Below are 24,324 nucleotides of genomic sequence, written 5' to 3'. Positions count from 1 at the left end.
ATATTCTGCGTTCAGCAGTATAGGCTAAATACCAAATATTTGTATGTTGCATCTCTAATTTAGTAACAGCAATTGCTGTTTATTTTGGAAAATTTTATTCTTTCTAGTATAATTTTACCGTGTTGAGCATAATCTTGTATCTATTTACAATTTAAAAACTCATTGAAAAAGTTTTTTGCAATAACAGGACTCTATTTGCATAAATTCACAAAAGCGGGACCCATGGTTGAAAGAATGTGACTTGACGTTTATTTTATATTCACAAATTACGAGTAATTTTTTCACAATTTTACAAAAACAGAACCTATCACAAAATGTCTGGACAGACTCCTGGGAAGTGTGGTATCACAAATTTTATCTCACAATAACCTTAGAGCATGTCATTAAAAACCAATTATTAATTAAATTTACTTTTCAGTTTTGTATTTTTTTACTAAAATGTGTGGTAATAAGAACTATACTTTTGATAACCGGGATTTTTAACGAAACCATTACCATATGAACGGAAAAATTACCATATGAATGGTTTAAATAGTATAATATTTCAGTTTTTTTATAACCAGAATTATGTTTTATTTTTATCAGAAATGTAATAACGGCACGATACGATAATTTAAACTGATTTTTTTTTCTCCTGACTCCATTTTATTTTTTCTTATCTTTCTGCTGTATAAGACTTTTTTAAAAATTGTATAACTCAGAAACTTTTAGACCGATTTCGTGCAAATTTCGTGTTTTGTCATTTAAAATTACATTCTTTAAAATGATGTAAAAATTTGTTTACCTTACAAATAAATTTTTTGTTACTATTTTTAAATAAAATGATAAAAATAATAAGTAACATACTAAAATAAATTTTTTGCTGAGAATCGTTCTTCAAATAAACTAATTTTATAATTTGGAGCAAAAGTTCTTCGGTTTGCTTGAAAATTTTCAAGATATTGCGAAATACTCTAAAACCAAAATTAACATAAATGGGCACGAACTTTCGAGCGCTTTTTGGATTTAAACTATTAAGACCATATATCTTCGAGTTTTCGGCTACGATATTTCTAGGGTTAAGAATCCAAATCTGACGATAATAAAGTATGTATCTTTATTGAGGGAGAATACGTTTTTGTGTCTGATTTCGTAGCCTGATGTATCATCTGCACTAATTAATTAGCATATTTATGGTTTGGCACTCAAACCATTAACACTAAATCCTAGTTCATGAAAGTCTGAAGAGTAAATCAAAAGTTATTTCAGGATGTTCACTTATTTTGCGCACTAATTATTTTGGGCACTTACAATAATTGGTTTAAGCTCCAGTTTGTTTTCCACGTTGCGATTCTTAAATATATATGATTTATATTCATATCATTCAGATGTCAAGTTAGCATTGAGTTTTCACACAAGGGAAATTTTTTTCTAACAAATAATAGAGACATTAATCTCAATCGTTTCATCTTAACAACGAATTAATAAAATATTCTCCATTTATCACTATCAGAAATTTAAGTAATTCTTGGCTATAGATGGCGCCACTGGAAAGCAAGAACAATCGCACCCCCTCTGCCTAAACAAGCATACGTCAACAACAACAACAACAAATTTAAGTGAATGAATTAAAATAAACGTAACATAAGATACAACATAAATTTAAAAAAATTTGAAATGGATAATTGAAAATTGTTGTTTATCATTGTTATTTAGTTATTACGTATATCGCTGTAATGTTTGTATATTTCCTAAACAAATAACCTATTAATGGACTACTTTACTATCTTTTTAAGGATTATTTCACTTGAAAAATTTTACAAATATGAATTTTGTATCTATAGAATATACGTTTGAAAATTATTTTTAGATTGTGAATGCTAGTATGAACTTTACTCTCGAATAATGTAAATATCGTCAAAAAATATTGAAATGAAAGATAAAATCGATTTCTTTTCTTCACATTTTCAAATCTTCTCTTAAACCGAAGAAATTGTCTCTATCCTCCTTCTCTTACGAGCATTAAATTTAATAATTCTATTTATCTGATTTCTTCATAAATTTTCCGTTTCATTGTACTTCAAGCAAAATTATTTAATTATGAGATATTTAGTTGTTTGTCGACACTTTTAATTCAACTTTTTGAAAAACAAATGCCGATAGTTTTCTTTTCTTTTCAAACAATATTTCCTAACTTCCAACTTATTAAAATTGTGGAATAATTAATTCAGCGGCGCAATATGCTGCAGTTTTGCCCCCCTTTTTTTCTCGTAATTTTCTCATTGACGTAACCCAAGCGCTTCTTCAAATACTTCTAATTAAACTATCCTTTCTCCTTAATTAATTTCTCCCATTTTTAGTTGCTTTAAAGCTTTGTGATATTTGTTGACGAAGTTATGTTCAGAAATTAGTAATTGGAAATAACTTCAATAACTTTAATTAATAAGTATTTTATTACGCTAATTGTTTCGCTCATTTTTTAAATTTAATATCTAAAGTGATAATTTTTTTTTCTCTTGGAAAATATAAAATACCAAAGCAATCAAATATAAGTTATATCAAGGGAATACATTTTAAAACCCTAACTGATTAGAGTGAGAAAACTTAATAAATGTAAATAATTTGATTAATGTAAATGATAAAAATAATAAATTGGGTATACTATAGCCTACTTCACAGGTCGTTTTATTCCTGCTAAATTTAACCAGTAAATGGCATTTTCTGGGAGACTGATTTCTACCAACAAATAAACATTAAACGAATTGAGTTGTTTATAAGTCTCTGCTCGCAAGGTTGGAATTGTATTAGTCTAGTTCTTTTTGAAATAATTTATTTTGTTGTTTTGTCTAATTTTACGTATTTATAGTAAACATATTTAAAACTCAGTTTATTAATTTAACTAAAAGGTAAACGTTATTCCTAATAAGATTCTTCAAGTGGAAGTAGTTCTATTTTTTTCCCTTCATATTATCCCAATTAGAGTTCAATACAATTAAAAATAATTACATTAATAAAACTAAACAAAGCTTTTTTAAAAATTACTAAGCTAATAAAAGCTTTAATCGTAAATTACGAGTTTAAGTTAAGAATAAGAAAAATAAAAGTAAAAAATTAAATTTTTCATTTAAAAACATTGATCTTGCTTAGTCATGTAATACTTATGAAATTTTGTTAAAATTGCTTAAGAGAATTTCAAAACAATCTCAAAGAATTAAATAATAACAATTAATGTTGCTTTCACTTTTATTGAAATTTAAAGTTCTGACCACGTGTAAATGAAATAAAACATAAGTTAAGCATTTTTCGAATACCTAAGTCATTTGCATGGATTTCACATCCGAAATAACTTATTCGTGTTGATCGCACCTGCACAAATTGCTGTAAATGATATCACTAACCTACAATTGTAATCTGGATCAAAAATGAGTTCAGTGTTTGAACTTTTTCTTCCATGTTTTGCTTGAATTTTATGTCTACATCATAAAAGCTTCAGAGGGCTTTTCAAAATTTGTGTCTTGATGGAAATAAAAAATGAAATGAAATGACGTAGATCAGTGTTTTTATAAATTCTCTCCCCCTTCTAATAAATAGTAAATAAACAAAGATTTTATTATACAGCAAGAATTGAGTTATTCTCAAAATAGAGCCTAAATGGCAATTTCTTTAGAACACTTTCACTAACAAGGGAAACTAGGGAAGTGTGACTCGCCAATTTTGAAATAAACTAGTGGGATGTATGCTTTATGAGGAATAATTTTAGGGGCAACATTCGTTTCGGCCCGTAGAAGGTCCTGTGAGAGATAAAAAATAATTCAATATATAGAAAAATCGGTATTTTATTTCTTCGATGCAGACTATTAGTTACTGTAATTGTCTCATAATCTAATTAATTGGATAATTAATTAATTTGCCAATTGATAAATTATTTAACATTCGTTTCAGCCCTTAGAAGGTCCTGTGAGAGATAAAAAATAATTCAATATACAGAAAAATCGGTATTTTATTACTTTAATGTAGATTATTAGTTATTGTAATTGTCTCATAATCCAATTAATTTGTAATTAATTGGATAATTAATATTTTCTAATTAATAAACAAATCAGAAAATTATTAATTAATTTTTAATTATTTATTTATTAATTAATTGATTTGCAATTACATACTCCAATTAATTTGGAAACTTTTTCGAAGAAAAAAAAATTAGGAAAATTTGATGCCAATTTTTTTTTAAAATACAGGTTTTTCTGAAAAACTACAGATATATAAAATTTTCGAAATCAATTTGGACAATAAATATGCATTATATAGTAAGTGAAAGTATCACAAAATTAATTGGAGTATGAGACAATTACAATAACTAATAGTCTGCATTGAAGTAATAAAATACCGATTTTTCTATATATTGAATTATTTTTTATCTCTCACAGGACCTTCTATGGGCCGAAACGAATGTTGCCCCCTAAAATTATTCCTCATAAGGCATACATCCCACTAGTTTATTTCAAAATTGGCGAGTCACACTTCCCTAGTNTTCTCACGGTATTTCTCAGAATACTGAAAAAACATTTACTATAATAGGGTTGTACTTTTGAATCCAAATTCACGTGATACTGTTACGAACTGGTTCCTTTCTGTCCTGCCAGTATAGTTTTCGAGACTAGCTGTCATTCGCGAGGTCTTAACACGATGATTCTGGAATCCTAGACGTTCTGTTCGTCTTAGAGACAATTCGAGAATTTTGGAGATGCTGTGAAAAATTATATAAAAGGGTGAACGGAGTACAGTGGAGTTAGTTAGTCAGACTAAGACTTATCTCTGCCGCTTGTCTTTCGGAGCTTGTCGCTTAATCTGTTTTGTTTTGTCTTAACAAAAAGTTCATTCAATCGCCGAACCCGTCGTCGCCACTATTTCGACAAGTGAAAAAATCAGTAACAATACCATTGGAGATACTGTGCTCGTCGAAGTTATTCATTCCAGCTCGAAATTTTGAGATCATAGCATAGCGGATATCTCTGTGTCAATATATGTATATATATGTATGTATATTTGCTGTTCTTGGATCTTTAGGGTGTCAAAGCGCAAGAATTTAATAATTTTTAATTATTTTGAGAAAAAATCACGACCTGAAATTAGTGAGGTGACAGCATCTAGTACCAATGTAAGTTTTTCTGTTGTACAGAAATGTGATACTTCCGTTGAAGAAGACGCTTCTAGCATAACAAAATCTGATGAATGTGAAAGTGGCCCTCAAAGTGTTACTTCCCACCCATATGACATTATGTTCGTAAACTTAAAAAATTAAATCAAAATTTAACTAAGCAATGTCTAAATAAAAAGTCTAAATTGTCTAGCTCTCTAAATTAGGGAAATAATAGTGCTTTATTACAGACTCGAATTTCTTTTAGTAGTTTCAGAAAATTATGAACACCCCCCGTTGAAAAAATTCTGCGTACGCCACTGCTAAGTTATCTTTAACAATTAAATCCATCTAATTGTAGATAAACAAAGATTTTATTATACAACAAAAATTGAGTTTTTCACAAAATAGACTAATAGAGCTTAAATGGCAATTCCATTTGAACACTTTCACCAAGTTATCTTTAACAATTGTTACAAATTTCTGCCTGACCAGAAGAGGGCGTTGTAATCACTCACTCACTATAATTCTTTAATCACTTATGTAGCAGGCAATGGATTGAGTTGGATGGCTCATTAGAGAGCCCCATTTCGTATCATACATTTTTCTGATTAAATTTGTTTGTTATTAAATATGACTCCTTTAATTAATGCACCCATTCACCACTGAATCATTCTGCAACAACAATTAAATTCATTCCCTATAATCCAACACCGTGGTATAATTAAGCTGTAAAAAAAGAGTTTTTCAAAATTGCGTAAAAACGCGACAAAATAACACCGAAACACATAATATCGAATTTGAAAACCCCATGTATTTAAAATTGAAACAGCAAATACTCATTTTTGAGTATGTGAGCAAAATGCATTGTCTCAAAAAAGTGATGTGCAGCGAGAAATGTTCGTTGGCTGCTGGCAGGATTCGAACCATGAACCTCCGTGTTCGTATTAAGATTCTCTAACCACCATAGTTCTACAACCCGATCGAGGAAAAAATAGGAACCTTTATATAGTGGCCGCCACAATGGCACATCATGACATACTAAGGACACTCAAAACATGTCTCTCAAAAGCAATTATCTGGATAAATAAAATTCCAAAAAGTATTATCTTTTAATGTAATTAAGTACTTCAAAATTAGGCAGTAGCTAGGATTAACTAGGTACTTCAAAAAAGTCTTGAGAATATTGAAAATTTTCTCCCCTTTTAAAACGGCTACGGCAATTGCCCCCTTAATACCCCATTGTGGGCACTCTTTGGAACAATTGATTATACTTAAAGTTAATATATTCTTGTTAAAATTTGAAATGAATTTAACAGATTAAATATAGCTATCTACATAAATTAATTTATTAAAATTGTAATTTTTCAAACGTTAATCTTAACCACCCTTTTCCTGTTTTTTCTTCTTCTAATTTTTTAGTATAATTATGAAGAAGATTTGGCTATTTGTATATTATTCTTCATCAATGCACGCTCTCCTCTTAAACTGTGAGAGGCACTTCATAAATTCGAAATAGTGGTCATTGTTTCAATATTTTTATATATAACTCCGCAATTATAATTTACTTAAAAAATTTTATTTTAAAAAAATCAATTAATTTTGGATTATGATTTTCGTTTTGAAAATAATATATAACTCACAAATAAATTTCTCGTTACCACATTTTGAATACATACATCTCTCAAAAGCTTTTTTAAAAAAATTGGAACTCACTTAATAGGTCCCAAGAGCAAAGATGCACGACGCCAAACAAATTGCAAATTTGCACAGCTATTTATCTTCGAACATAAAATATATTTATCAAAGTTAAACGAACTCGAAATTTTCGAGAAAGAAAACAAAATTCGTGTTCATCTAGGGAAATCATGAGATTCGACGCTTGTCGTAAACGCCCTCGCTAATACATTCATGTTTTGGTTTGTGTAAGATCCTCCATAAACGAGCAAATTTCCACGTTTCGCCATCATCATCATCCCTCCAGAGGGCCTCGATAATCCATCACGTTAAGCATGCCGTTCTCTCCCACCCTGTCCCTTCTCCTGATCTATCGCTTCATCTCGAGGAGGAGAGCTAAGTCCCAAAATCCCGGCTATCAACCTAGAATCAATTCGAGAGAAGAACAGATAGATGAGGATTTGGTCCTGGGAAAAAATATGAGGCAAACAAAGAACTTTACTTTGTTTATCCTCCGGTGGAATATTCCACCTGGAAATTGAAACTGGGATAAAAAGGATTGGTGTAGATCAGGAATGGTAGAGTAGAGGAGCGTCCCCATCTTTGCTTGTAGAGGCTTCAGGAGATAGTGTTGAAATGCTTTTCCTGTATGGAAAATGAAAGTGGGATTTGAACTGTCGATTTGATAGGGTCAGCTATTTTTCTATATTTCTAAACATTGACTGTGAAAGTATTCATATGCCCTCAGTATATTTAAATAAGTCTGGTTTTGTCAGTGGTGTGCTTAAGTGTGTGGATGCCTGGGGCAAACTTCTCGATTCTGTGCCCTTTAAAATCAGTTTCCTTACTTGAGGGAGCTAAGAGAAAACTCATTTAATTTTTAAAAAAGAAGAAAAGTCATCAGAAAGTTCTATGTATATATTTATCTTATGTGGCACCATAAACTCAGGTATTTCTCAGTCTATTGATAGCACTTTTGTTAGGTTATCTTAAGTAATAATTGAGGTAGTGTTAAAAAATTAGTTATACGTTACGTACTTATTTAGATTGATTTTTTTAGGTTGTCTTAAGTAATAATTTAAGAAGTGTTAAATAGTTAGTTATACGTTAAGTTTTTATCTAGAATCATTTCGTATTTTTATTGGTAGGTAGGCACTTTATTTACGTCGCACTAGAGCTGCACAATGGGCTATCGGTGACGGTCTGGGAAACATCCCCGAGAATGATCCGAAGATATGCCATCGCAATTTTGTGCCTCTGCAGAGGGGATGGCTCCCCTGCTTTGGTATCCTGGTGACCTGCGCGTGAAGTCGAGCACTTTACGGTAGAACAATTTAACGAGGACCGATTCCGTGCACCCTCCGTCCCTATGCAGGCTGATCAAAGTGGTCACCTACCCGCTCACTGACAGCAGCCAGTGAAGCTTGACTTGGGTATTTTTATAGAAATTAGCACTTAAGTCATTATTTAAATTTATCTTTGATCCTTTCTAAAATGGCTGTGGAAATTTTAAATTTAATCAGCGCGATGTAACCACATATCGTCCTACTAATAATTGGTGATGGAGCTTTCTTTATTCGAGAAGTAGCTTGTATATATCATACGATATTCAAGTTATGGCTCGAGAGGTGCGTGAGGAAGTAGTGCAGCACGTAAGCGAGCATTTGGATGAGTTTTCTAGCTTATCTCACGACAGAGATAAGCTAGAAAACTTCCGTTGCTTACTAAGATGAAATCTACCTGACTTATACTTAAGATGGTATTAAATTAAGGTATCGACTGATATTATTTTTAACCAAAACGACGACTATAAAGCTTTAAACAATGCAAAGATGGAACGTTAAACGAACAATTTTAATGTAAGAAGGAAAAGAAAAACACAGTTCTTTGTTAAAACTTATCTTGTTATGAAGTTTTTAACCAAACTTCTTATCGAGGACATATTAATATTTTTAAAACGTTGTTATACTTATAATACACGAGAAAAAATCTGGTAAAATTATCGTACTGTATGGTAATGAAATTTCTAGGTAAAAAAAACAACATAATTCTGTTTAATAAACCAAAATTTGCCGAATTTAAATCACCCATTTGCTAATTTTTTCATTCATATGGTAACGGGTTACCGGAAATTCTGGTTTTCAAAATTATACTTACTGCCACGCATTTAGTAGAAATTTTAAAACTGAAAAGTAAATTTAACAGAATAAATTTATTTTTATGTCATGCTTTAAGGTATCATAATAAAATGGCAAATTTGTAAAGCATTTACCAAATTTTATCACTTACTATAAAATCATATATTATTGTTAATTTTACCAAAGCTCTTCGGTAAAAAAACAAAACGGTGTTTTTTGTTTTCCGATAGACCCAGAAACGTGATAAAATTTTACATCATCTGGTAATTTTAACCATACTTTTTTTCTCTGTGACAAACCAAAACATTTTTAAAAATAAGTTTAAATACATTCAATCTTTATATTCTTTATTGATTTAAAAATCCACCTAAGAAGTTTTTAATTAATGACATTAAAACGAGTCATTTTTCATTTAATTTATAGTTTTACATAACTGCAATAAATATGTATAGTTTATTATATTAAACTTCTTAATTATTTTTTAAATGTAAATACTCAATTTCCTATTTTATGAAATTAATTTTTATAGTGTTTCGTGCGTGAAGTGGAAATTTAAATCTAAATGACTAGGTTTATAATTCAAACGAAAAGTGTGGAACAATTAAAAAAAAAACTTTTATTTTTCGTGTATAAACTACCAACAAGAACTCAGCGTCTTATTCCTGCTTTGATTACATGTTGTTGGTCAAAGCCCTAATAACATATACATGGATTAATGGAGTATTTTATTATCCGTATGTCATATCCTTTATAACTCTCATTCCTTTCTCAGTGAAGTCAACGACAAACTATTCGGCGATTTTCTTCCACAATACTCTTTGAACCGAGAACTTAGAATTATGCCCATTCCTTCTTGTCTTTGGCGACATGGAGATTGAAGTTACTTTCACGGTCGAGCGACGCAGACGTATGCAAAGCGCGTGCCCATGACAGGATTTTCTGTACTCTTAAGGATTTAATTGCCATGCAGTTTGGCGTCTTTTATCCATGCTCCAGCTACCAAAATGATATGAACCAGAGCTCTTCATCTCTGTTTGGCCGTTGTAGAAGGTGGATTTGTTTGATGTGTTTATATTTTTTTCTTCTCTGCTACACTGTTTCCTTATAAGGTCGTTTCTGGAATTATCAGTTGTTGCTTTGGGTTCTCATGAGATGAGATATATTTATTTTGTAGATGCGATTAGGCGGCGTTTAATCAAAGGAAGATCGATTTGTAATTTGAATGACAGTTTACTGTAGTTGAAGTGATGTGTTGTCATTGCACGAAATGCTGTGTCAATGTTTTGTCTGTTTCATTTGAATGTGTCTTAGAGAATTTGACATCTTGCATTTGAAGTTGTGGGGAAAAACAATTATATTTCTGGGTATCTTAACTTCGTGAAAGTTATAATTTCTTAATTACCGTTTATTTACGAGACAATTATTTCTGGGTATTTTGGCTTCATATAAGTTGTAGTTTCTTGATTGCAATTTTAATTACGAGACAATTATTTCTGGGCAGTTAATATATTTCTGGGTATCTTGGCTCGTATAAGTTGTAGTTTCTTAATTACAGTTTCAATTACGAGACAATTATTTCTGAGTAGCATATATATTTCTGGGTATCTTGGCTTTGTATAAGTTGTCGTTTCTTCATTGNATTCACAAAAGCGGACCCTGGTTGAAAGAATGTGAGTAATTTTTTCACAATTTCACGAAAAACGGACCTTTCGCAAAATGTCTGGACAGACCCCTGTTACGAGACAATTATTTCTGGGTAACGTATATATTTCTGGATATTTTGACTTCGTAAAAGTTGCACTTTCTTTATTACGAAATAATTATTTCTGGGTATCATATATATTTCTGACAAAAAATATTTTTGGATTTGGATATCTTGCCTTCGTAAACATTGTAGTTTTAGTTGGTCACAGTTTTAATTACGAGACAATTATTTTAACCATAGACTAATAATTTTAACGGTTGTGTTATAAATCTTAAAACTAAAATACTGAGATGGACGCAATTAAAATGTTGGTAATTTTTATATTGATGTTTTGCACATGCAATGCATCCAAGTATGATTCTTTTATTCTGACATTAACTTATTTTTATTTTCATGAAACCATGAAAATAAAATTAAGTTAATGACAAGATAATATCATTTGTTTTTTTTTATTAAAAATTAAATTGGGCCATTTTATTTGCTAGTAAAACATCTATTTTCTTCTTAAATAAATGAAAATTTTCAAGTAAATTTCATAAAATATATTTAAACTTTTTTCTTGCTGTTATGAAAATCAAATATATTAAAAAGTAATTTTTTATAATGAAATGAGGAATAACTAAGTTCCTAAGACAAAAAAAAAACGAAAAATATGCTTTAAAAACGCTTCTATCTACGCTTTAAAAACGCTATAAAATATATCTATAAATTATTACAAATAAGTTTATAAGCTTGTTTGTTTTGTTGATCTTATTTCCTTATTTTATTTTAGCCCACAATTGCTGGGAAATCAGTGTTTCCTTTTTACCCATTAACAAGTTCAGTGTAACTAAAATTTTTACCATTTAAAATAATGCATGATTGATGAGAAATTTAAACAATTAAAACAAAATGTTAAATTATTAATTTTAAAAAAAAAACATAAATATTTTCTAAGTTTATTTTTTCTCCTTAGGCCTATTACAAATATTCTACATAATGTGGTAGGATTTTTACTGGTCTGTCCTGCTATTCAGACTAACACTTTGAAAAGAAGAGCTTTTCTTTAGAAAAAAGTAACGCAATTGGATTTGATTTGCATAAAAAGACGTTTTCGAAAAAGACGTTTTTTGTGGTGAAACACTTTTCCTGATTTTCAAAGTTTCACCACTCATGTATGACAATGCATCTTCTGTACTTCATCCAATTACCTACGTTCTTATTTTTCCCCCCGTAGAAAATTTATTTCTGTAAATCGTTTGCATTTCTGGATATAAAAATAGGCAGTCATAAAAAAGTTTCTGCATATTTTCTCCTGCCATATGCTCTATTTCGTTTGCTTTTTATAGGATTTATGCTTTTTGAAGAAGAAGAAAAAAATAATAATTGAAATATTTTCTTTTTTAATAATTTTTTCTCTTTTTAAGCTTGGTCAATGCACCTAAGTTACAGAAATAGGTAGGGCAAAGAGTAATGAAGCATATAAGAGATGGATTTTGTTTCATTAAATTAGTTTGAAATCGTTTGTATCGCTGGTAGTTGGGTACTTTTTCTGGTAACAACTAATAGGGTAATTTTTCTGGAGAATCCAAATCTGCCACAAAAAAAGAGTTCCTACACTGTTAGAAGTTTCTCGGACAAAATGGTTAAATAACAATTTATTTAATTATTTTTTTATTATATTCAAACAAAACAGTCAAATAACGATAAATAAGATGGTATTCAAACTCTTAACTATTCGAAAAACTGTTTAATAACTGCTTTCCCCTAATACGGTTAAACAACCAGAATTTTATCGCACCAAATAGGCCCACCTAATGAAGCCACTTAGCTCCTTGCAGCTGGGTATATAGTATAACCGAGAGGGCTAATCTGTCAATTTTATAACCTACAGAACGGGAGTTCAAATCCCAGCGTTGACTCCACGATATTTCCTTTTGATAAACCTGAACCTAACTCCAATGCCCATTAACTAAAGAAAAGCTTAGCTCTAGTGACCAGTTAAATTTCAATTTTACAGTTTTTGGACCATGCTACTTGTAAATGGTTAAAAAAAACTGCCTTGTTTTGTATTCTTGATTTTTTAACCATACTAGACGTAAATGGTTACAAAACTGTAAAGGTAAAAAATGTCCTTTGCCGTAAATTTTACTGTCAATTGGATGGACAGGCTTCTGCTGGTTATTTTACCAAAATTTTAGAATGAAAATTCTAACAGTGTGGTTGAAATTTTGAAGTTGCCTGAAGTTGCCCTCTGAGTTTTCTGTCGATAAATGAATTGAAATATTTGACACCTGCATATTTATATTTTTAATCCGATGCGTATGTCTAAAGATGTTTCGCCGTTTCCATATTTTTCGGACACCTTTTATAATGTATATGAAAGGGTAACTGATAAAACATATAAGTAAATTTTTTTTTTCTTTAAACTTGTAGATTGATTTTAAGCTTTCTTTAAAATCAAGCTTTATCTCACGATGAAAAATTTCTTGTAAAATTACCGTATTGTATCGTAATAACATTTCCGGTAAAAAAAAACAACATAATTTTGGTTATAAATTCCAAAATTTACTATATTTAAACCATTTATTTGTTAATTTTACCGTTCATAAAGTAACGGTTTACCGGAAATTCTGATTTTCAACAATATACTTATTATTAACACACATTTAGTAAAAAATGACAAGGAAGTTTAATCGAATAAATGGTTTTTATGCCATGCTCTAAAGTATCATGATAAAATTACTTAATTTTACCATATTTATCACATTTTATGATAGATCATAAAATCATATTTTATTGTTAATTTAAAAAAATATCATTAACAAAGTGCTTCGCTGATAATTGCAGTACTTTTTTGATGTTTCCATAGAATCAGAAACACGGTAAATTTTACCATATTCTGGTAGTTTCGATCATACTTTTTTCTCAGTGCATTATTGCACATTATTTTTTTTTAAGTGCAAAACTAAAAAATTATAATTAATAACATTAATGATTGTTTTCATACCTGGATATTTTTTTCCAGCTTCTGAATATTAAATCTCACAATCTCAAATGTCAACATTATTAGCGTTTTACCAATATTTTTTCCTGAATGCAATACATATATATTTTTTCCCCTAGAATTACACAACAAGATTAATGCTAGTGACATAATGGTTAAACGAGATAGTGCATTGAGCTTAAATCCCCTTTACCCTAATAGCAGTAACATCATTTAATACGTTCCAAACTTTGCGGCCTCATTAATTGCGTTACGACCTCTCAAAATTCATTTTGCAGCCTTCTCGCCTGTCTTAGGTAAATGAAGGCCCCCAGAGGTCTTGAGAAACTAATTCGACGAGGCTTAAGTGATTTCAGAGGAATTAAACTGCAACACCTTCTCTGATTAAAGAACGTTAGTATTTTAGCCCGGAAATGAGATTTGTAAGTGGAAAGCTGGAAAACTCATTTTCATTCAGAAATATCCGATTTTTGTATTTGGTTAATATTTCATCTCGGTAATCGGAAGTATTTATAATTGCGGTCTTTCGTATATTAGTATTTCATATTACGTATGCTTCTCTTCCGAGTTACTCTCTGATCTAACATTTTATTATCTGTAAATTTACTTACACGCTTTACGCCATTATTAAAGTCACTAGGGGGTCTACAAACCCCTGTTCGCTATCGCTCTCCAACACCCGGAACAGCTCCTTTCGCACTGTTTTAACAGGGTTGCCACTCCACAGGGAAAACCTGGAAAATACAGGGAATTTAAAAATTACCTAAAATAACAGGGAAAATGCAGGGAATTTTAATTNCAAACTGGGAATATACAGGGAATTTTGTTTCTTATTTTTGTCTTTTAAAAAATGGTGCCCACTCGAAGCGCAATCTATGGGATATTTAGCCATGATATTTCAGCTATACTAGACTATTTAACTTACTATAGCATTATTTAAATATGTTCAGCTGTTTTCCCACCGATTAAAACTAATAAATAGAGTTAGCCCTATATAGCTCACAAAAGAGCACAGTAATTGTTGTTTCCTCTTAATATAATGTGTATAATATGTGCAGGGAAAAAACAGAAATTTTTTTTCCAGATTTGAGTGGCAACCCTGTTTAACTTACATTCTAAAATTACGGTAAAATAACCAGCAGTAGTTTAAGCATCAAATCTACCAAAGAGTCTACAGTTAAAAACATTACTTTATCTTAACGTGTTTGTAAACGTTTACAATCGATATGGCAAAAAACGCGAATACGAAACGTTCAGTTTTTGTAACCATTTACAGCTACGGTTTTTTAACCATGTACGTAACTGACCTTAATCAGTTTATCTAGTGCTGTCATCTAGTGGAGAGATAGAAAATACGGGGTACTCCAATAGTCCAGGGTCACCCATTAAGGAGGGTAGGACACTGGAAACTCCCAATGGGTTGTAGGAATAGATTAAATATCGTAATGTAAACGCTGGAACTCGAACCCCAGTTTAACTGGTGATGAAATCGACTAATTAAGCCTCTCAGCTCAAGTATATACCCAGCTGCTGAGAACTAAGTGGCTTCTTAAAGTGTTCAACACACACTCATTACACTTAAAACATGGAATTAAAGCCATTTAGACGAGCAATAATTTTGAAAACTAGAAATTTCGATAAACCGTTACCATATGAAAGGATAAATTACAAAAGTAATGTTTTAATTACCTTATAAATTTATTTTTTAAACCAGAATTATGGTAATATCATTACCATAAAGCTCAGTAATTTTACCAGAATTTTTTTTCTCCGCGTGATATGTCATTCATAAGTGTAGAATTTAAAAACACATGTCATGGATTGACCAAATACTTTAATATCACAAACGTTTGGTTTTCTACCCAATTACCACCTACTAATGTTCAACTCCATAGCCTTGTAATTTTTAAACCTAACCCAGAAGACAAGGGGACTTTTGGATCAAGTATTGAGGCGAACTGATATCTTTGATGGAACTAACCTATATTTTCGTTAAACGGAGAGCGAAATCACGAAAAACCTCTCACGGTTAGCCCGACGACAAGGGGATTCTAACCCATGGTCCATCAATCCTCTGAGGATATTTTACTTCAGCACTGTGGTCGGTGTAAGCCGGGAACAGAATTCGTATTGTATCCGCACGGTTTTGTAGCGCCATCTATGAAAAAGTATGTAACTCAGAGAGAGAGAGTGTAGGTGGAGGGAGAGCTGTAAAGAGCTACAAACAATCTCTCACCCAAATAACAAGAAATAAATATTGTGCAAATTTACTGTCCTTTTCTTTCTATTTATTGAGCGAGTACTTATTTACCTAAACGTTGACACGTATCAACCAGCCACCGCTGGTTTTCGAACCTGTGTAACTTCAATGGGAGACGAACGCTCTGCCCTCAGAGCCACCGCGACTCATTATCTGTAATACGAGAAAATTCGTTTTCAAGCGCAACTTCTTCGCTAATCGTGGAAAAGTATTTGTGACTAGTGCAGGGCAGTATAAGAATTTTGATGCCGCGATATGCTTTCTGGAAAATCGATATTTCTTGATATATATCAATATTTTTCTAAATTAGCAGATTTGCATTATTTTTGCATTCGTCAGTATTTTTTATACCCGAACTGAACTCATCAATTCACAGCAATATCGACAATACTTGTCAAACTATCGTATTCGATATTTTTCGCTTTGATAAGAATCATTATACTACCGCATAACGATAGAGATATAATCGTAATCGATAATTATCTTAATTGATAAGACTCCTAAAATTATTGTTATCGAAAACAGCACGATAGTATCATTGTGATGCAAATCAAATTTTCGATATTTCTTTAAGTTAAATATGTTGTTAGAATATCTTTTTGAAATATCGTAACCGTTATGTTTGAAAAAAATCTACATTTCACTATGTATTGCTCAGCTTTATTTCTGTCCAAAAACAATATTTATTTTGCCATATTTTATTTTTAAATATAAACAATAGGTAAATAAATTGATCTGATTAACGTATCGTTATTAAATAAATTGTTTGCATTTTCTCTATTTTGCCATATGTATTATAAAACAAAGCATATGTTAAACATTTATTTACATTTTGCATTTAATTACAAATTCCAACATTGCATTATAAAATTCCATTGGGTAAACGTATTTTTTCTCTTAAAATAAAAAAAAACAATAGGTGAACGTCTAAACACAATACCATTTTAGTTTATTCTATTCATATTTTGTTTAAAATGTCATTTCTAATAAAATAAAAAAAAGTTCAGTTCTTAAATTAATGATCCATTCAATTGGATTATTGTAAAAGCATATTTCTTGCACAAAAGATATTTTTAAAAAAACGCATTCTATTGTGTTTTCAGTAGTAATTAATATAAAAAGAAAATAGCTTTTATTTAATTTTCAACAAACTTCGTTTAAATACATATCTATGAAAACTTTTACAAAAATTATTTTTATTTTATAAAAATAGCCACACAATCTGAAAGTAAAATCTATTATTATAACTTTATATTAACACAATAATAAATATTCGGTGTATTATTCGGTTCTCGAGTTTTGAAAGAAGAGAAATTAATTACGAATTTTGAAATGAAATGAATGATTCGAAAAGAAAATTCGTTTTACGTCTAATTACCTTTTTACTTCTTTTGTGTATAACTTGGCGAATAAAACTGCTTAAGATAGAATAGACATAATTTTTTTTAAAGTTATTTTCCCCAAAAATGTTAAAATAAAAGTGATAAAACATTATTAAAATTATAATATTTTTGCCAATATTGTATTAAGCTGAAGCTTTACGATTTGTGTTAAATTTATAAAGGAGATTTATAGAAAATGAGTAATAGTACTGATTAAAAAAAGCATCATAATAAATATATTAAATTCCAAAAATTAACTTTTCGTATGGAAACAAAAATAACTAAAACTTTTTTTAGGTATAGGTTAAGTACTTAGGTTAAGAGTAAATGATGATAATGAGAATTAAGTTTGACTTAAAAGGAAGAAAAGAGTAATTGCCTATCAAAACATATTTTACCGTGCAGAGCTTTTTATTTAACATTTACATTTTAACGTACTAACGTGTCTTCTAAACCGTTCAAGGAAAGACCTTAAATTTGTAAATTAAATAGTACAGACAATACTTTAAGTAACTTATAATAATAAACTTATTTTCTCCGAAAAAAAATTGTTTTTTTTTTTTAAGGAATTCGGATTTTTTATCCTTTAAATATAGAAGGTAGACGCAATTTAAAATAAATAGGGCCAAAAGTTTGTTAAAAGAACGATCGGAAATAAAATCTTTATAAATTTTTCACGTTATATTAAACATATTATTTATATTTAATTTCTTGTACAAAATTTGATTTTGATTATTTTTTTGTACTCACTTCCAAAATCTCAATTTTTTCACTCACTGTACTTTTCAACTGACAAGTGACACTAATTTGAAATAATCGAATCGACAACAAAAGACAATCGCGAAAATATTAATTTTTCTTTAGTTTTAATTTTATTTTACTTTGTATGTCTTCTTTCTCTACATTTTCATGCATTGTCATCCAATTCTGAACAATGTGCCAAATTTGAAGTCTGTAGCTAGTCGGGAAGTTAGTTTAAAATCGATTACAAAATTCCACCCGAACAGACATACACGAACACATGTTAATATAAGCGTTGTAAAAAATAACGTTTATGTTGATCGAAACAAACTAAAACAAACGAAGTAATGAAGATTTTTCTTCAATATACTGAAGAATTTTCTAATCTTTGTTATTATTTTAGTTAGTGGAAAACTTGAAAAATGCATTAAACATTCTTCTAAGCTAATGCCTGTAAAAAATTGCCAAAAGTACTGATTATAAAATTTAAATCCATTATTGTTCTCGTCAAAAGACCTAATGTTTAAATGTAAAAAAAAAATCATTTTCAAATAAAAATGTTGCCATTCAATATTTTTCATATAATTTCAGTCATATTAAGTTTTTATCATAACTTTTGTATGTGTATGTATGAGCATAAATTAAGCTATTTAAGTTAAAAAATTTGATGTATTCAAATATCTAGCGAATGTGCAATAGTGCAACAGCTTTCAAACATGAACTAACTATTATGTTTACTTTGTGAGACGCAATGTTACTTTTATAACTATTTTCAGACGATATCATATAATTTATAAATCCATTTTATCATGCGAAGGAAATAAATATCGAATTTAACTTCGCTGCGTCTCAATTCAATGATCAAATTTTCATATTTTACTTGATCAAATTCGAATTATAATTTTCAAATTTGACTTGATTTAATGATCGAATTTTACTTAAGTAAGATTAAAAGAGGAAAAAAGCATCATTTTTTAACTAAATGTGTCAACTCAATAATTTTTCGTTTGATTTTAATCATGCTAAGTGTTAAGCATAGCTTTTCCGAAATTGGATACCTTTAATTATCTATCTATGTGTATTTAGTTGTTCGTATATCCAGATAGAAAATATTGCTCATAAGATGTAAATACTTGCTCAGTTCTACTAAATAAAATTTATTTATCTATGAATTTTTCTATAGTGCATTAACTTTAAAATATTTATATCCTGTTGAATTATAATAATTCTCTGAGAATATTTATCAAAGACTATAATTAAACTGTAAAACACGTATGCTCCTTCAAATAAATCCAAGTATTACGTTTACTTTCTGAAAAGCCATTCAACTTTCCTATCTACTTTCTGAGGATATCATATAATGACTTCAATATCCCTTTTAATATGCAAAAGAAAAAAAAAATATCTTATTTAATTTCGTCTGCGTCTCAATTGAACAATCAAATATTACTTTGGCAACGGGATCACGTTTATGTCTAGAGGCTATTAGATTAAAAGAAGGTTAATTCTATTAAAATACAGTCACATTCAAATGAGTTAACGGTACCATCAAATAAGCTTTTTTCTTAACCTGACATGCCTAAAATAAAATTCCATTTCTGGAATCAGATCCTCTGCTATACTCTGGCAAAGGAATGTTGAGTGGATGTTTTATTAAATGTTATCGATATTTGGTGCTGAATTAAGTACCAATATCGGTTTCAATATCAGAATTAAGTTCTAGAAATTGAATTGATTGTTTTCTTATTTTTGTGAAAGATTATAGTATGATATTCGCTTTTTAGTTTTTAATATAAAAAAGATACATAATTTTATTTTTCAGTTTAAACTAAAACACTATTTTCAATTTAGAATTCGATATTTTTCATTCAAATCAAACTAGATGGCACGTAAGAATGACATAAATCCTAAAATTAAATTAACTATTCTTTTGAATTATTTTACGAACTGGGTGAAAATAATTATAATTTTAATAATTATAATTATTTTCACAAATTTAATTTTATCAATTATAATTATTCATAATTATAATTTTAATAATTATAATTATTTTCACATATTTAATTTTAATAATTATAATTATTCATAATTATAATTTTAATAATTATAATTATTTTCACATACTTAATTTTAATAATTATAATTATTCATAATTATAATTTTAATAATTATAATTTTAATAATTATAATTTTAATAATTATAATTATTTATTTCATTAAGTTTGGAAAATAATTATAATTTTTCAAACTTATCTTATTTTATATTTATAGTAATTTCGTATCTTTATTGTACTCAATTCATCGAAACAATGTAGTTTTTAAACATTTGTAACTTTTTAAATACTATACTTTTTTAAATACTATACTTATTCCTATGAAAAATGTAAGGTATTAAAAAAATACTTTCAAAATTTCCCTTTTGTAAATAATTCACAGGTGTATAAAATTATTTTTTAAAACCTTTACTATTACTGTTTATATTAATACAGAAAAAAATCATGCTGTGTTGTTTATTAACTCTAATAATAATATATCTAATGGAAGTTTTTTGTAATATTATTAATAAATATTATTATATTACTTGATATGAAAGCCATCTATCATAAGTATTATAACATTTGTAATATTAGCATTAAAGATAGCTATTACAGTTATTGTAAAAAAAAATTACTTGTAACATTAATAATAAAATTTTCTTATTATATCATTATTGTATTGAAAATTACGTTTACTATTATTATTAATGCATATTACGTGTAATATTATTAATTAATTAATGCTATTTGTAAATAATGATGATTTGTCATAAATTAACAAATCTTTCCTTTTTTATTTCAGGAGAATAATTTTCCAAGATTCTTTTGGCCCATAAAAGGTTAGTTTTTTTTAAATAATGCAAACTTTACTGCAGTGAATAATTAGCTGAATAATAACCAGCATAGCACTTATAATTGTAAAAACTTAAATTCAAATACATTTTTGTAATGTTTGGCAACGTGTAAAAAGCTTGAAAAGAACCGGAAATAATTATGTTTAGTGCTTAAAATTTAGAAATAATTATCTGCTTACTCGCAATATACATCCAAATATGCAAAATTCCTATCTTGTCTAGAGCCGTGATGACTCAGGGGATAGGATTTTTGCTTTCCAATGAGGGGACCGAGTTCGAATCCCGGCGATGACTGGTCGATACGAATTCTGCATTTGACTTGGACCGACCACAGTGCTGACGTAAAATATCCTTAGTGGTTGACGGATTATGAGTTAGAGTCCCCTTGCCGTCAGGTTAACCGTGTGTGGTTCTCGTAATTTTCCTCTCCGTGTAACGCAAATGCGGATTAGTTTCATGAAAAGTCCCTTGTCTTCTGGATTGGGTTCAAAACTACAAGGCTATGGAGTTGAACATTAGAAGTCAGTCGTAAACCCCCCAAAAAATTGGGTCGGCTCTTCAATGACGGTTATAAAGTGAAAATAAAATGTCTTGAAAAATACCTACAAAAACCTTTTATTTGTTCCAAAATGTTGTATTTCCGAGGTTTGTAGTTACGGTAGCTACTTTGACACAAGATAGTCTATGAATAAAGTAGCCCTAAAAAACTAAGCATTGCTTAATGTTTAGTAAAAAAATAAAGGAATATTTTTTAATCAAGCAAGCAAAATAAATGTTTATTTTGACATTATTACCATACATATTTACGTACTCTAATTTCGCAGTTACTTTAAACTTTACTTTCCTGGTGCGTCGACTGTAAGGTTAAAAAAGTTTTCAGAATTAAAAACTTGCAATGTTTAAAAAAATTTTACTATGTCCACTAAAATAACACATAAATTCGTTGAAGCATAAAATCTCTTAAAATTAAAATTCTTTCCTTTTTTTTAATCTAAAATACCCCTAAATATAGGATTGACTTCAGTATTATAAAAAAAGTTAAAAAATTCGATATTTGGTCATAGTAACCCCAGTCTGCAGTGCAATAGTTATATTTTATTAATTTCCTAATTTTTTTAATAAAACTAAACTACGTTTATAAACACCAACTATAACATCAATTATTCATTCATAACATCAATTATTGATGTTTATAAACATCAATTATTCACGTTGTTTAACTTAATTCATCTATCCAATACAAAATATGTCATTTTAATACCCGTCATTTTTGCTCATAAAGTAACTTAAACACTTCAATTTTTTTTTTTAGTATACGTAAAGTTATTCGATATAAATTAGAGCAAATTCGATACAAAACAAAGTTTATAAGCCTCAATTATTCTGGTTGTTTAACTTAATTCATATATCTAATACAAAATATGTCCTAACTTCATTTTAATACCCGTCGTTTTTGCTCATAACGTAACTTAAACACTTCAATTTTTTTTAGTGTACGTAAAGTTATTCGATACAGATTGAATTATATCTAAATTTATCGCATCTGAATTTACAAATCTGATCTTTTCTGTGATTTTCAGGGGATAAGTGAGAATAGTCATCTTATGCCGCATGTAATATGAATACTCATTTGAGATTTAAAAATTCCAAAGCAAATATTGTTTAATCGAATTCGCGTTTCTTCATATTTATCAGTTCAATCGCAACTCTATTACTCAAACAATCTGTTCCTTTTTTTCTCTCATCCCATTTAACGACTTTTTGCTCTAAGTGAAACTAATCCAAGCGTTAAAACCCGGTCGCAGCTCAATCGAACGAACGTATAAAACCATTATCGCCATCACGTATAGGTTAACCATGCCCATGCTCATCAGCGAGGTGAAAAACAATGTGTATAGATATTAGTTTCTCGATGAAGCAACTAACACTTTACAATCACCAATTAGATAGGTCTAGGATTAGACTTCCTGATTTTGCACTTTTAAGACTGAAACAAAAAAAATGGCTAACGTGCTACGAATCAACGTTTCGACAAAGCAAATAATTGTTGGTAGGAAAGGTCGAAAAAATCTATGATCTTGACCTTCTCCCATAGATGACCAGTGACCATGAAAACATATAACTGTGTTTGTGGGGGTGTGACGAGCATATCGCTTCGCAATCAAGACGCGTGCATGGATACGTTTAGAGATGTCTTTTTAAGATCGTTCGGCATTAAATGATATCGGAGTTAAGTGTTTTTGCCCTGCCTTTTCATATCTTAAGTGAACTCACTGACCTTTTTCGTTGTTTTCATGCTATTATTATAGCGTCAGAAGTCGCCAAATGGCGACGAATTTTGAAAGAATTGTTAATTTCGTGAGTCTGTGAAGGAAGCTAGTGTTAAAAGTTTCACGTAAGTTGTTTATTCTCTAAAAAATTGTAATATTATCTAACTTTATTGTTGTTATAAACAGAAATATTATATTAAAATCTTACATTAAATTATTTAATTCAAATATAAAGAAAATCATGATTTCTTGGCAATGTTTATTAATGGCACTATTGTTTGTTAATATTGCTGAAGTTTTTATTTAAGTATATTTTTTATCCTGAAACTCTTGTCGTAAAAACAAAATTTCCTTTTAATAATCAATTAAATAATCAATTTGCTTATGTATTCTACTTAAAATGTGAAGTATACGCTTAATAAACAAATGCAACTTAGTGTTTTTTTAACTCAATAATAACATTAAATAGAGAAAAAATTATTTTAATCAAATCAAATGAGTTATCAAATTACAATATGATAAGATTATATAGCTAATTAATGCCCAGATCTTTTTTCAAAGTAAAGTATTTCCTTTTTTACAATTTACAAATACCATTCAAATATTAGACAAAATACTTGTAAAATATGACCTCTTCAATTTCACCTATTGCCTAAGTTGATAGAATGCATTATTTCAACTGGGCTGTAGATTCGAAGTTGAAGACAATTTTGCGAAATGTGGAGTCGAAAAAATTTGCTCGACTCCGGTTAGTTATAAATTAGATTAAGAACTGCAGATAAAGAAATCCTTAATCTCATTAAAATTATTTAGACACATATTTATAATCATGTGAACAAAAGGCTGTTATCGAATGAATATAATGACAAGTCTTAAAATTATATTTTATCGCAACAAATAACTTTCAAAATAAATTAACATATTATAAAATTAATTATGTTTAAATATAAAATAATAATTTAATTGTACTTTTTGTGTGAACTTTTATTACTTACCGTGCACAAGAAATTGAAATATGTAGTTTGATATTAACATTTGGTTAGTAACAACAATCCTTACTTTCATAGCCTTGAGTGAAGTTTTAATAGAGCTTGAGGCAAGTTTGGAGTTGATTTCGAACTTCCAAAAATATCCAGAGCTGGAAAATTCAGTTATCGAT

The 24,324-nt window shown here is 29.2% G+C and overlaps 2 protein-coding genes across 4 annotated transcripts in view; both read left to right on the top strand.

Moving 5' to 3' along the window:
- LOC107455003 (GMP synthase burgundy) overlaps positions 1 to 24,324 on the top strand; it is a 222,637-nt gene that overhangs the window by 87,367 nt on the left and 110,946 nt on the right. The gene's annotated exons all lie outside the window — the stretch shown is intronic.
- The window catches only part of LOC107455008 (uncharacterized), a 145,946-nt gene that overhangs the window by 84,862 nt on the left and 36,760 nt on the right, over positions 1 to 24,324 (top strand). For 2 of the 3 annotated variants that reach the window (XM_016072399.3, XM_016072400.3), the window contains one exon: positions 20,844 to 20,880. The gene's annotated coding sequence lies outside the window, so the exon portion shown is untranslated. Of the gene's footprint in view, positions 1 to 20,843; positions 20,881 to 22,735; positions 23,291 to 24,324 lie in introns of those variants that run through there. The other variant, XM_043042268.2, reaches the window with a different exon arrangement.

This window comes from Parasteatoda tepidariorum, chromosome 8, assembly GCF_043381705.1.
Source record: "Parasteatoda tepidariorum isolate YZ-2023 chromosome 8, CAS_Ptep_4.0, whole genome shotgun sequence".
In the NCBI taxonomy this organism is placed as follows: Eukaryota; Metazoa; Arthropoda; class Arachnida; order Araneae; family Theridiidae; genus Parasteatoda; species Parasteatoda tepidariorum.
The sequence above is the reverse complement of the archived record's forward strand: the minus strand, read 5'-3'. Positions and strand labels throughout refer to the sequence as shown.